At 37.2% G+C, this 13,299-nt stretch overlaps 1 protein-coding gene across 1 annotated transcript in view; it reads left to right on the forward strand.

Annotated features, from left to right (window-relative positions):
* Positions 1 to 13,299, forward strand: part of KIF6 (kinesin family member 6) — a 4,303,753-nt gene that overhangs the window by 1,514,628 nt on the left and 2,775,826 nt on the right. The gene's annotated exons all lie outside the window — the stretch shown is intronic.

Below are 13,299 nucleotides of genomic sequence, written 5' to 3' on the forward strand. Positions count from 1 at the left end.
GTTTGAGCAGAGGAACCAGGCAGTGGTGTCCTCTTTCCCCTTTGTTATTTGTGGTATATTTAGAACCATTTGCAAAGAAAATAAAGGGACTCAGAAATTCAAGGATATAATTAGTATGGTAATCAAGAAAAGTTGGCTTTATTTGCAGATGATATTATTTTATACCTAATAAAACCAGAAAGGGACATGTCTGTGTTGTGGAACATTCTGAAACAGTTTCAGGTCTTTTTGGGATATAAAACGAATGAAGATAAAACAAAGTCAATAGTTGTAAACTATGTACCCACAGACAAATTGGTTCAGTAATACCTGTATTTATGGGGACTTGATAAAATGGAGTACTTAGGAGTATGTATTAAAAAGAATTTTGTTCTGGCAGCAAAGGATATGTGGAAAGAGAAGGATATTCAAAAACTAAAAAATTTAAAGCTCTGTTGTATGGATATGGACAACAAGATACAAGCAGTGAAAATGTTTTAGTCCCTTTGGTTTTATAAACAAGTCTGCATATTTTTATCAACCAGAGGTGAAGTTGTGGATAGCAATTAATAAAGAGTTGAAGGATTTTTTTTTCTGGGAAGGGGAGTGGGAAAGAGTCAAGTGGGAGACGTTGATCCTTCCAATAGAAGAAGGTGGTTTGGGATTACCTGATTTGAGGGGGGATCACAGTAAAGGCTCTTATACATAACACAAGTAGAAATCTATAATTCAAAATTGCAAGGGATGATAATGAAGAGACGCTCAAGAAGCAAGGAGAGACTGGGATTTTAGATCATCCTTAAAGAGATGACAATAACCATACTGAATATTATATTCATAAAGTAGCAGAAAGTATTTTAAGAACAAAGTCAGCACGGGACTGGAGAAAGGAGAGTCTGATGATATGGATGACTGCAGTTAGGACTGTAGAGAATAGGTAAGAGGGGGCAGGAATTTATTGGAGAAAACTGTCAAAGAAACCAAGGTATAGGGCGTAAATAATTACAGAGAGAAAGTTAATAGAATGGGATGAGGCCAAAAATCTATTTGGACTGCAGGCTAGAGATTGCCTTCTCTCAAAGATTGATATCGGAGTATAGGCAAAGAAAAAGTAAACAGGGGAGCCTAAGCAAAAGACTAGTGCTGGTGCAGTTTTTGGTAGCATGTAGAACAGAAGCTGCTGTTTAAAAAGGGTAATTAGTAAGGCATATCAAATATTGCATGATAACTATAGAAATCAATCACAGGAGGTTAGAAAGGATTGAGAAGAGAGACTGGATAAGCAATTCACAAAGAAAAATGTGTATATGTATGGCTGCCAAATATGCAACAAAGTCTAGAAGATTTAGGATCTTAGCTTGAAAGTATTTGCATGGGTATTTCTATACCCCAAGCAGGCTTCAAACAGTTTTTCCTCAGGTAGATTGCAGATATTGGAGGCACGATGAAGAAAAGTGGCAATTGGAAATATATTTTTGGAAGTGTAATGAGTTGATAGACTTTAAAAAATTCCCTGCTGACTACTCTATCCAAAATAGTGGGTAAGCAAATTGATGTAACTAAGGAAATATTTTTTTTGAGCTGTGATACAAAATCAGAGTTGCTCAGACATAGTAAGGCTTTGCTGAGTTTAATTCTGGTGGCTGACAAAAAAAAGCAGTTACGAAAAAAATGGAAATCAAAGTCTAAACCAACAGTACTAGAAGTTTTGAATATAGTAACAGAGATAAACAAAATGGGATCTTTAGAAAAGAGTAGGAGGAAATTACATAGAAAAAAATGAGGATTTTGCTAATAATACATTGAGAATAATGTTTTGGAGGAGGAATGATGTTTAAGGGAAGGCATGAATTGAATTAGCTATGTAATGTTTGACTGAATGACTGCAAAGATTATATGCACATGGACATTGTTTTTTTTTTTTTTCATGAGAGAGTGATTTGGGGAAAAAGTAGTAGTTTGTCTTTTTAGGTTTGAGCTTGAGTTGTAAGTTACAAAGTCATGTTTCAGTAGCTGATAAAGCTTCCTGAGTAATTTTTTGGAGGTGTGCCATCTTGTCAGATGTGAAAATGAATGAAGAGTCATCAGCATACTTTATTAGGGAGGCTTGTTGTGTGGGTCTGTGGAGGCTGTTGGCGAGAATGTTAAAGAAGAGGTGACCAAGGATAGAACCTTGCGGTACACCAGTGGTGACTGGGAGGTATGAAGAGTATGTAGAATGCCATTTTACTGACCGATACCTATTGGTTAGATAGCTTTTGAACCATAGAATGGTGGGCTGAGAGACCTAATGAGGACATCTGAAGTAGACGTTTACTGTAACAAACTGTTTGTAAGGCTTTAGACAAGTGTAGAAATAAGGAGGAGACTTGTTTGCCATTAGCTCTAGTTTTATTAACAATTTCTATATAGGTTAGAAGTGCAGTGTTAGTACCATGGGAGGGGCGGAAGCCATGATATGAAGGGAATAGGTATTTCTCCTGCAGGAGATAGTTGATATGTCTCAAGTTAGTAATGTCTGTTGAATTTCCTCCTTTGTGCAGAGTGATAATATGTGACTCTTTCCAGAGAGAAAGGGGACATGGGATTTCTGGATTGACCTATTTGTAAGGATTGAGTCAGGCTAGGCAATGCTATTGATTACTATTTTAAGGTACTTAGTTGGAAGGTCATCAGCTGCAGTAGAGCATGGTTTGAGTTTAAGAGTACTTTTATATAGGATGTGGGCACAGGATTGAAGGTGAAAGTGGATATGGTAATACATGGCTGCTGGGCAGGGTTAGGATTAGATGCTGGGAAATCATTGGTTAGAGATGTGCACTATCTATGAAATAAGAGTTGAATTGTATTACTATTATTAAGATTATTATAGTATAGCTTTTTTGTCTTCATTAATTTGCTTTTTAGTACAGTTGCAAAGCTTTCAAGATATTGTGGTGTTTTATAGTTTTGCCATTCTTTCCACATTTTTTATCTATCCTATATTAGCATTTTACTCTTTTTGGATAGCTAAATTCCATTATTTGTTTTTAGTATCTTCCTTCTAGGAGATGTAGGATATTCAGGACAGTTGTATTGAATTCATTTATAGCATTATCTAAGGGGAGGATTTTGATGAAATTTCAGTTAATACATGATAGGCTAGTAATGAACATTTCTGGGTTAAACTTAGAATACTGTTTTATAACCATGCTGTCTAAATGGATGTGTGGAATTTCTGGTTACATAGATTTGGAGAAGATCACTGAGACAGTCAAGACATTTTACCTGTAGTGGTGTATTTGTTAGTCTGATACTAGGATGTAGTCTAATATGGAATTCCATGTCTTGCTATAATGTGTGGAGTTATTGATTAGTTGTGTGATCCCTAACAAGTTCATGCTAGGTATAGGGAACCTAGGAGTTGTTGTCCAACACATTGACATTCACATCACGTAGTAGCATTTTTTCTTGTGGAATTGTTATGGATAGCCATTGTAGAATGTCTTCCAGTATAACTATATTGTCACCAGGAGGAATGCAAAGAACAGTAATATATATTTGTTTGTAATTGTTTAATTTAAGGAAAGTAATTAACAATATTCTACTCAACTGAATTTTGGTATTGGTTTGTTGTAAGGGGAAATGTGGTAGTTGCTGGGAAATATTAAAGCAGTGCCACCACATTTCATCTTTATGTGATCATTACGGATGATATTACAGCTGGGAGGTGTAATTCAGAGTTGTTTATGGTGGGTTGAAGGCAAATTTCAGTTACAGCGAGAATATCAGGCTTATGTTGGGTAAACCAGGCATGTAGTTCAGCAATTTTATTTCTTATTCTCTCATCTCAGGTCAAGAATCTCAATGGCAACACTCAGATCTGCTCTGAGTTACAGCACAATGGCACTAAATATACAGAACCAACTTATATTGCCAACATCCTGGCAGTTGGTTCAGTGCTAACTTTACCCCTCTCTCATCCCCTAAAGGGCCCATCTCTATACCGGAAGAATGCAAAGTGCCTGTAATCATGGCTGCACAGCTAAAAAAAAACACTCTCCAAAGCCAAGAACACAGCATCCATGGGACCTGACAACATCCCAGGCTGCGTTCTGCATGAACTAGAGAACGAACTGGCACCCCACCTAAGTACCATGTTCAATCATAGCTTCACCTCAGGCTTTGTGCCCACTGAATGGTGCACAGCAACAGTTATCCCACTCCACAAAGGGGGGGCCACCACGGACCCCGGGAACTACCGCCCCATTAGCCTGACGAGCCTGGTCTGCCAGGCTATGGAGCGTATCATCATGGAACTTATAAACAATGACATTGGTAATCTCCAAACTCTGGACCCTACCCAGTCCGGGTTAGTAAAAGGCAGATCATGTCTCTTAAACCTGATAGACTTCTTTGAAGCGGTCACCAAAGCTGTAGATGAGGGTAAGGTGGTACACACAGCCTATCTAGATCTCGCCAAGGCTTTCAACACCATCCCCCACTCTGGAATTATAGACAAACTCACTACACTAGGTATAAATCCCTATGTCACAAGATGGGTTGCCAACTGGCTCACTGACCGAACCCACACTGTGAAAGTAGCAGACTCTAAATCCAACTTCAGACCAGTGACAAGTGGAGTACCACAGGGTTCAGTCCTAGGTCCTCTCCTGTTTGGTATCTACTTCTCTGAAGTACAGGCCAACACAGAAGGTCTTTGGCTAACAAAGTTCGCAGATGACTGCAAACTAGGAGCCATAATCAAATCTCCTAACGATGTGGACATTCTACAAAAGGGCCTCATTGAGTCAAAGCCATGGCCTCAAGCTCAATGCCAAAAAGTGCATTGTCATACCTTTTGGTAAAAACTCTGTACCCATGAACTACCACATAGGTGGTAGTCTACTTAACACTGAAAGTGTGATAAGAGAGCTTGGGACACAGGTGGACAGTAGTCTCTCCTTTGATAATCACATTGCCACAGTAGTCAGGAAATCCTTCTACGTGGCACACCATCACAAAAGGTTTCTCATCTAGGAAAAAAGAGGTCATTGTCCCCCTCTACTCATCACTCATTAGACCCATTATAGAGTACAATGCCCCTTTTGGTATGTACCTCACAAGAAATCTACAACAACTGGAAAGTCCACAGAAATACCTCACAAAGAGGATTACTGGCCTCAAACAGATGCCCTACGCAGACCGTCTCAAAAAACTCCAGCTTTACTCTGTCGCATATCGCCTACTCAGAGACGATCTCTGCCTAACATACAAAGCTATGTCAAACCCAGAGCTGTTGGACATGCTCCACGTAAAGAAATCCCAATCGCTCCGAGCTACACGCTCTAGGGACCTAAACCTTGTCACCTCAATAAACAGAAAATACTGGAGGGATAGATTTCTGTCTCAGAGACTTCCCATACTCTGGAACAAATTACCTATCTATATCAAACAAAGCTCCTCATTAGCACTCTTCAAGAAAAATCTTGATGATTGGATGGGAGATAGGAAATTCACCCTGGGGATCACTTCTGCAGCTCTGCTTGACAGGGGCACAGGAAAATAATTTTCTTGGGTGGCAAAAGCCAGGGTACCGTTTGGCTAGGCTTATATAGGCCCTAGGGCCAATAGCCTAGTACCTACCTATGAACCTGTGAACCTATGAGAGTAATCAGTTTATAACCAGTGCAAAGCAATTAATAAAGATAATCAAAGTAGAATAGGTTTTCTTCCCTTTCCTGAATGCAGAACCTTGGTGGTTATGAAGGCTAAGTAGATGGCATATACAGTGTAATCTACTGGTCAAGAGAAAAAAGAGCGGCCAACTTAGTAAGTGGTCCTTAGAGTGCAAGGACTGCTGTTTTGGAGAGGGTGGTGGTAAAGCCAATGTACAGCACAGGCAGGCACACATTTGACTAGTTGAAGTTAATAAACAGCAAGATTCTTAAAGTTAAATTTGCTTACATTGTAGAATGACAGAATTCTCAGTGAAAATGTTTGGGAGTTGGGCCTTGTGGCAGAGCTTCTGCAGTATTAGGCCAGATGCAGTGACCACAGGCTCTGAAAGGAATAAAAAAGAGACAGAATTCTACTTATCTGCCCTGTCCTATTATATTGAGGCAATAACGTTAATACATGTTATAAAAAGAGATGAAGGAAAGCCCACAGTGATTTAGAGCAAGAGAATATGGCGAAAGCATAAGAGTAGAGAGGTGGGAAGAAAGTTTATGAATATAAGCTCAGAGTAGGTTAGCAGGAGGTATACTGATAGAGAACTGCAGTAATATGATGTTTATATATATATATATATATATATATATATATATATATATATATATATATATATATATATATATATATACAGGGCTGTATAGAGCAAGTTATCAAAACATAGCACTACACTGATAAACATAGTATAAAACCATCACTTTAACATTTATGGGATAAACTAGTATATCAGAAGAGTGTTATGTATACCAACACACCAGCAATTGATAGAGGCTCAACATATATAAAGCTTATCTGATTGGATTGAAATTGATACAAATACAGCACACTACCAAGGTCAATTTATTATTCTAAACAGTCTTAGAACAAATAGAAATGCAATAACATATGACACATGCCTGCACTGTGACAGGAGACAGTGACTGAGTGAAAGAGGAGACAATAGTGAGGGGATATTTAGCAGTACATTCTACTACAGTGATCCTCCCGCCCTCAGGTCAGATTATAACAGAAAGTAATCAGTTTATAGCCAGTACAACGCAATTAAAAGAGAAGTACAAAGTAGAACAGTTTTTCTTTCATTTTCTGAATTCAGAAACCTGGCAACTAGGGAGACTGAGTAATTGGCCTATACAGTGTAATCTGTTGGTCAAGGGAAAGGACAGTGGCCAATTTAGTAAGTGATCCTTAGAGTTCAAAGACTTCTCTTGTGGACAGGGGATGTTAAAGCCAATTTCCAGCTCAGGCAGGTATATATTTAACTAGTTGAAGTAAATGCACAACAATATTCTTGAAGTAAAATTTGCTTACGCTGTACAATTACAAAATTCTCATTGAAAACGTTTGAGAGTTGGGCCTTGTGGCAGAGCTCCTGATGTAGCAGGATCAGATGTAGTGACCACAGTCTGTTGTACAATGACAAAATTCTCTGTGATAACTATACAAATTAATCACAGTAAGTTAGAAAACACTGGGAAAATATAATAGAAAAGCAAGGAGTAATGATAAGAAGTCTATATGGTTCTCAAGTATGCATCAAAGTCAAAAAGGTTAGGATCTTTGCATGAAAGTGTTCCATATGTATTTTTGTTGTATATACCCCAAGCATACTTCAGAGGATTGTTTTCCTTGGGTATGTAGCACATTTTGTCATTTTGATGGGGAAGATAGAGGGTCAGGAATGTATTTTTGAAGAATTAAATAAGTTACATAGTTTAAGAATTCCCTACAAAGTACTTTGACATAAATGTTGAAAGAACACATGATAGTAAGTAAGGAAATGATTATTTTGAGCTGGGATATAGTATCTAAGTTGCCTAAACATAGTAAGCCCTAACTAGGGTTAATGCTTTTGATGGGCAAAAAAGCAATTACTAGAAAACGGAAGTCAGAAAATCTAACTCAGTTATATTCCAAGTTTTGTGTATTGTAAAACAGATAAAAGAATTGGACATGGAATCTTAAGAAAAGGGAAGTAAAAAATTTCATGGGAATAATGCATGCAGAATAATGCTCAGGAAAAGGAGTGAGGTTTAAGGGGAGGCACACATTGATCAACTTCTCTAATGTTGGAATGAAAGAAAATTGTTAAAAAGGAACATGCATATGTACTGCAGGAGTATAATAGAAATTGTTATGGTTTATTTTCTTTTCTATTAATGTATGTAAAACTGTGTTGCACCTTAAAATGTGATGATTTAATGAAGATTTAAAAAAAAAACATATAATCAAATATGTAGCGGAGGAGGAGGAGAACAGATTTATTTCATTGAAACTGTGAGTGAAAGTTTGTAATGTCCAAGATGTGGCAGTAAAAATATTCAATATAGAAAAAAGACTGTGAGGCCAATGTGCTGCCTGTGAAAGCTGTAGCAGTAGCGTAGAAAGGAATGAGATAAAAAAGCAATGGAGATAGGAGCAAGTTTGGCAAATTGAATGTGGAGTTAGAGAATTGCAGGAAGAGTTAATGAAGCATATTTAAATGAGTTATTCAAATATTAGAATAAGATGACAGAATGGAAATAGAGAGAATAGATTTCTTTAAGGGTTGGGAGGGTGGCCTAATGGTTAAGGTGTTTGCCTTACAAACACAAGGTACAGGGTTTGAATCTCACAGGGGAGAATTGGCTAGGCTTAAAAAAATGGCTTGCAAGGGCAGTTAGCCTAGTACTAACCTATGAACCTATAAAATTGATTCTGTTATGGGAATTTTCTATGTAAAAATGAAAGAGGGAGGACCTATTGAAACCAGGAATTATAAAGAAATGGCAGGATTACATAGAACAACTATATGCAAAAGGGAGGTTACCAGCTCTGACAAAAATAATGGCAGTGTTCTTTGACATAGGGCCAGGCATCCTTGAGAGTGAAGTCAAGTGGTCTGTAGAAAGCCTTAGTAATAACAAAGCTCCATGAAGTGACAGAATTCTACCTGGATCATTTAAAGTATTTTAAAATGGCTCTTACACGAGTGTTGTTCACAACTTATCAGGTAATTGGGGAAACACAGTTGTAGTTATTGGATTGAAAAAGGTAAACTTATATTACAGTCCAAAAAGGGATAACTCCAAATAGTGCTCAAATTATCAAACAGTTACACTTGCTTCACATGGTAGCAAGGTAATGTCTAGGATTCTGCAAGCTAGAATTCAGTAGTATATTTACTGAAATATGCCAGGTATACAAGCTGGTTTTAGAAAAGGTAGAGACACTTGGACTCAAATTGCCAACATCCATTGAATAAGAGAAAAAGCAAGATAGTTTCTGCTTTATTGGCTACCATAAAGCCTTTGGCTAAGATCAAGTATGGTATCTATTCTTTGTTTGTAATGTTTAATTAACAAGCTATAGTGAGTTCTTAAAGCAATGGATTCCTTAAGAATCTTGATGCAGACCAAGGAGCACCATTTGGAACTGACTATGGAATAACTCTGGAGCCAGGAGGTTCTTAAGTGATACAATAGGGCTGTATATTGTCACCCTGCTTATTTCATTTATACGTAGAATATACCATGCAAAGTGTTACATTAGATGAATGAGCTTCTGAAATCAAAATTACCAGGAGAAATATTAATAACCTCATATACGCAGATGATGCAACTCTGATGGCTGAAAGTGAGGAAGAGTTGAGTAGCCTGTTGATGAAGGTGAAAAGAGAAAGCATAAAAGTTAGTTTGCACCCCAACATTAAAAATTAATAAATAAATTAATTAATAAGTAAATTAGTTAACTATCCCTATGAGTTCTTTGCAAAAGGGTGGGGAAAAGTAGAGATGTTGACAGTTTTTATTTTCTTGGCCTCAAAGATCTCTCCAGATGTTGACTGCAACTTTCGTCCCATCGCCATCCTCTCTCCTATATCAAAACTCCTAGAGAAATGTATCCATCTTCAACTCCTTCCCTATCTCCTAGTTAATAACTTACTAACTTCCACACAACACGGATTCAGACTCGGTCACAGCACCATGACTGCCCTCTTTTCCTTCCTGGAAACTGTAAATAAAGCCAGTGATTCTGGCTCTACTGTATCTACCCTCTTTCTTGACCTCTCTAAGGCCTTCGATACTATCTGTCACAACCTTCTCCTGACTAAGCTGTCTAACCTAAACCTATCCCCTTCCTCTCTCAATTGGTTCACCAGCTATCTCTCCAACAGGCAACAAGCTGTCAAATGGAAAAAAGCCATCTCTTCTTTCCTTAACACACCCACTGGTGTCCCCCAAGGTTCCATTTTGGGTCCTCTCCTTTTCAATATATTCATAAATGATTTCTTCCACTCAATTCCTCATGCTAAACTTATTCAATATGCAGATGATTCTACAATTATCTGTGCAGCCTCATCCATCCCCACTCTCTTAAAACTGACTCAAGGCGCCTTCTCTACCACAGAACAGTGGATGAAGGACAGTCTAGCACTCAATGCATCAAAAAACAAACTTATGGTATTTACCCCCTCAAAAACCAACACCATTGATAGAAAACTATTCTCCATCACTAGCCAGAATAACACACGTCTTGAACTGGTATCTGAAACCAAACTACTAGGAGTCCAAATTGATGACCAACTTAAATTCAATAGTCACCTACACCTAAACATAAAAAAAAAAACTACCAAAAACTTGGCATGCTCTACCAATGCAATCGATTCCTCACTACATTTACTAAGCTCACTCTCGCTACTACATTCCTCATCCCTTCCCTCCTTTATGGTGCCCCTTTCCTAACAAACCTACAATCATCTCTCAAAACAAAACTGTCCTCTTGTTATAATAAAATTGCCAAATTTGCCACTAGCCACAAATCATCTACCCATCACTGTGCATCTCTCCACAAACTTAACTGGCTAGAGCCTCCCAACTATCTCTCCTATACACAGCTCACTTTTGCTCACAAACTCATTTTTCATCCCTCCATCTGTCCCTCCCTCAGCTCTACCTTTAAAATGCACCTGTCAGAAAGACTTCTAAGATCTAATAACCAAAACCTAATAGAGCTGTGCAAACCCCTTCACTCTCCAGGACAAAACCTCCTGTCCTTTGCCCTGGCACACCTATGGAACTCCCTTCCTCCCTCCATCCGCATCACCACCAACCTCCCTGCTTTTAAAAAATCATTGCACTCACATCTAACATCCTCATGGGAATGCTCCTGCTCCCACCCCTCATAACCTATTCTCCACTCCCTTCAGGCAACTATATCATATATTACCAGACTCCAAATAATAAGCCAACTGCAATGACATGTTATTCTTCTCTAATCCTACTACTCCACTCAAGAAACTATATATCTACTACAGCAATGTTTTTTTTTTTTGCTTAATGTTTGTTTGTCTTGAACCCACAAATGAATGATGTTGTAAACTGCTGTAATCTTTTTGTTACCACTGTTTTTTAAGCTTTGTCTTTAACCTACAGATGATAGAAATTGTAAACTGCTGTCATTTTTTTGTAATTGGAGCTTTTCTCCCCAGGACTCCATTGAAAACGGGTTCTTATTGGCCCAATGGACTATCCTGGTAAACCAACTGCAAATAAATAAATAAATAAATGAAATTAAAGTATTTTTGCTTTTTGGGAGGAAAGCTATAGTAAACTTGGGTAAGATTTTAAAGCACAAAGACGTCACATTATAAGCAATAGTATATATATTCAGAGCTATGATTGTCCCAGTAATAGCATGCTTCTTTGAGAGAGACAGGCTGTGAAGGTAAGGCTGTACAATGGAAAATCAATGCTTTTGAATTGTGATGTTGAAGCAAAGGTTTGAGAATCCTGTAGACTGCAAGAAGATTAAATCAGTTGACACTTAAAGAAGTAAATCCAGACTGTTCATTGAAAGGTCTGAAAGTGAAACTAAAATTCAAATACTTTGAGCACATAATGGAAGGACAGAATCTCTGGAGTAGACACTGATGCTGAGAAATATTGAAAGCAAAACATGAGGGGGGTAGCAACAGATAAATTGAAAAGACACCACTTCTAAAGTAATGAATGTGAATTTAAAAGAACGTAAAATTAGTGGTAGATGACGGCCTTGTGTGCTATAAGTCCTTGAGACCATAAAGAGTGAGATTTAACTAAACAGTAGAACTAACCCCCATACCACCAAAACCATCATTGATAGAAATTTGTAATTCATGTGTTTTCTTTATATATCTGCACTTTCCTGTATTACTAACATGTTCTTTAGCTAGTGACATGTACTGTGTTTAAATCCCAAGGCTGTGCTTTTTATATAATTTTAAAACACACAGCTGCATAAATAACTGTTTTATTGTTGTATAATTAACTTCCTGATTATTAACTAGCACCATATCTAATATTTTCTTTTAACTTGTATCTTTTAACATATTTATCCAGTAATTAATAATTCTACTGTCATTTTCACAAATTGTGCTTACATTTATTCCCTTAATGCAGTACACTCTTAATAATGCATTGCCTGCATCTTCATTTCATCATACAAGTCTCTAAATCTTTTCTTTATCTTCGCCTAAACTTCTAATTTGCTTTTGGAAACCCCTCAAGCCATACACTGTCCTCTATTCCAACTCCATCCTTTCATCTTCATCAAAACAAAATTCTAATGTACAGTGCTCATAACTGTCATAAGTATCTCTCTGTTTGTTAAACGTAATACTTTGTCATAATCTTCAGCAGCAGCATTACTGTTTTTACCACTCTGTCTAATATGACCAGCCTATGTAATATGACATTTTTTGACCTGGTACTTGTATATTGCATTACCTTTATCGCTGTTATTTCAGAAATATTCATATGGTTATCCAATAATTGTGCATCTGATTAGCTTTAGTTTTTAAACTTCTGGTATTACCAATAGTCACCAACAAGTGATTCTTCTTATATCTATATTTAACTTGTCCCCAGTCTTATATTTATCTTCTGAAATTCTCACCATATTATAATTTTCCATTCCTAAATTCTGCTTACTCAGTTTAAATTGTTATAGCACTTTTTACAGTCCTTCAAACTCCACCTTTTATAATATTTAAATGCAGTCTGTCATTTGCATGCATCTTTGTTTCCTCATGTGCACTGCACCACTCGGTCACTGTTCACAAGTCCATCTTTTCACACTGACATTATCTTCACCTTTCATTGAATCATTTAATCCTACCCTTTCTACCCTTCTGGCTTGTCTGCAAATAACATTTCTGAAATTTAAGCTTATGGCCCTCAATATAAACCCATTAAGTTACAAAAATTGTTTAAGCCCTTACCACACCATAATGAATTAAATCATTATTTTCTTTACATATAACAGTGGATGTGGGCATTCACCTTTTCCTTTCTACTGTTTCCTTCCAGACTCTATTCTTCTGTGTGTAATGCTTTCTTGTGTTGTGCTTTTTCCATTGTTTAACGTTTTATTATATGCACTGTATTCCGTGTCTAATCACCTTTCTGATAGAATCCTCTGTAATTATTACTCAGCCTCCTCTACACTCAAGTTTATTTTACCTTTAACTTTGTTCATGCTTTCCCCCAATATCTGTAATGTCTTCTATCATTTCTTACCTTAGAGTAAGCCTTTTATCAAATTCATGCCATCATTTACCCCAACTACTATTTTTACTCTGCTGTTAGCTAA

Source organism: Protopterus annectens, chromosome 1.part1 (genome assembly GCF_019279795.1).
Source record: "Protopterus annectens isolate FY-2018-M chromosome 1.part1, PAN1.0, whole genome shotgun sequence".
Taxonomy (NCBI): Eukaryota; Metazoa; Chordata; order Ceratodontiformes; family Protopteridae; genus Protopterus; species Protopterus annectens.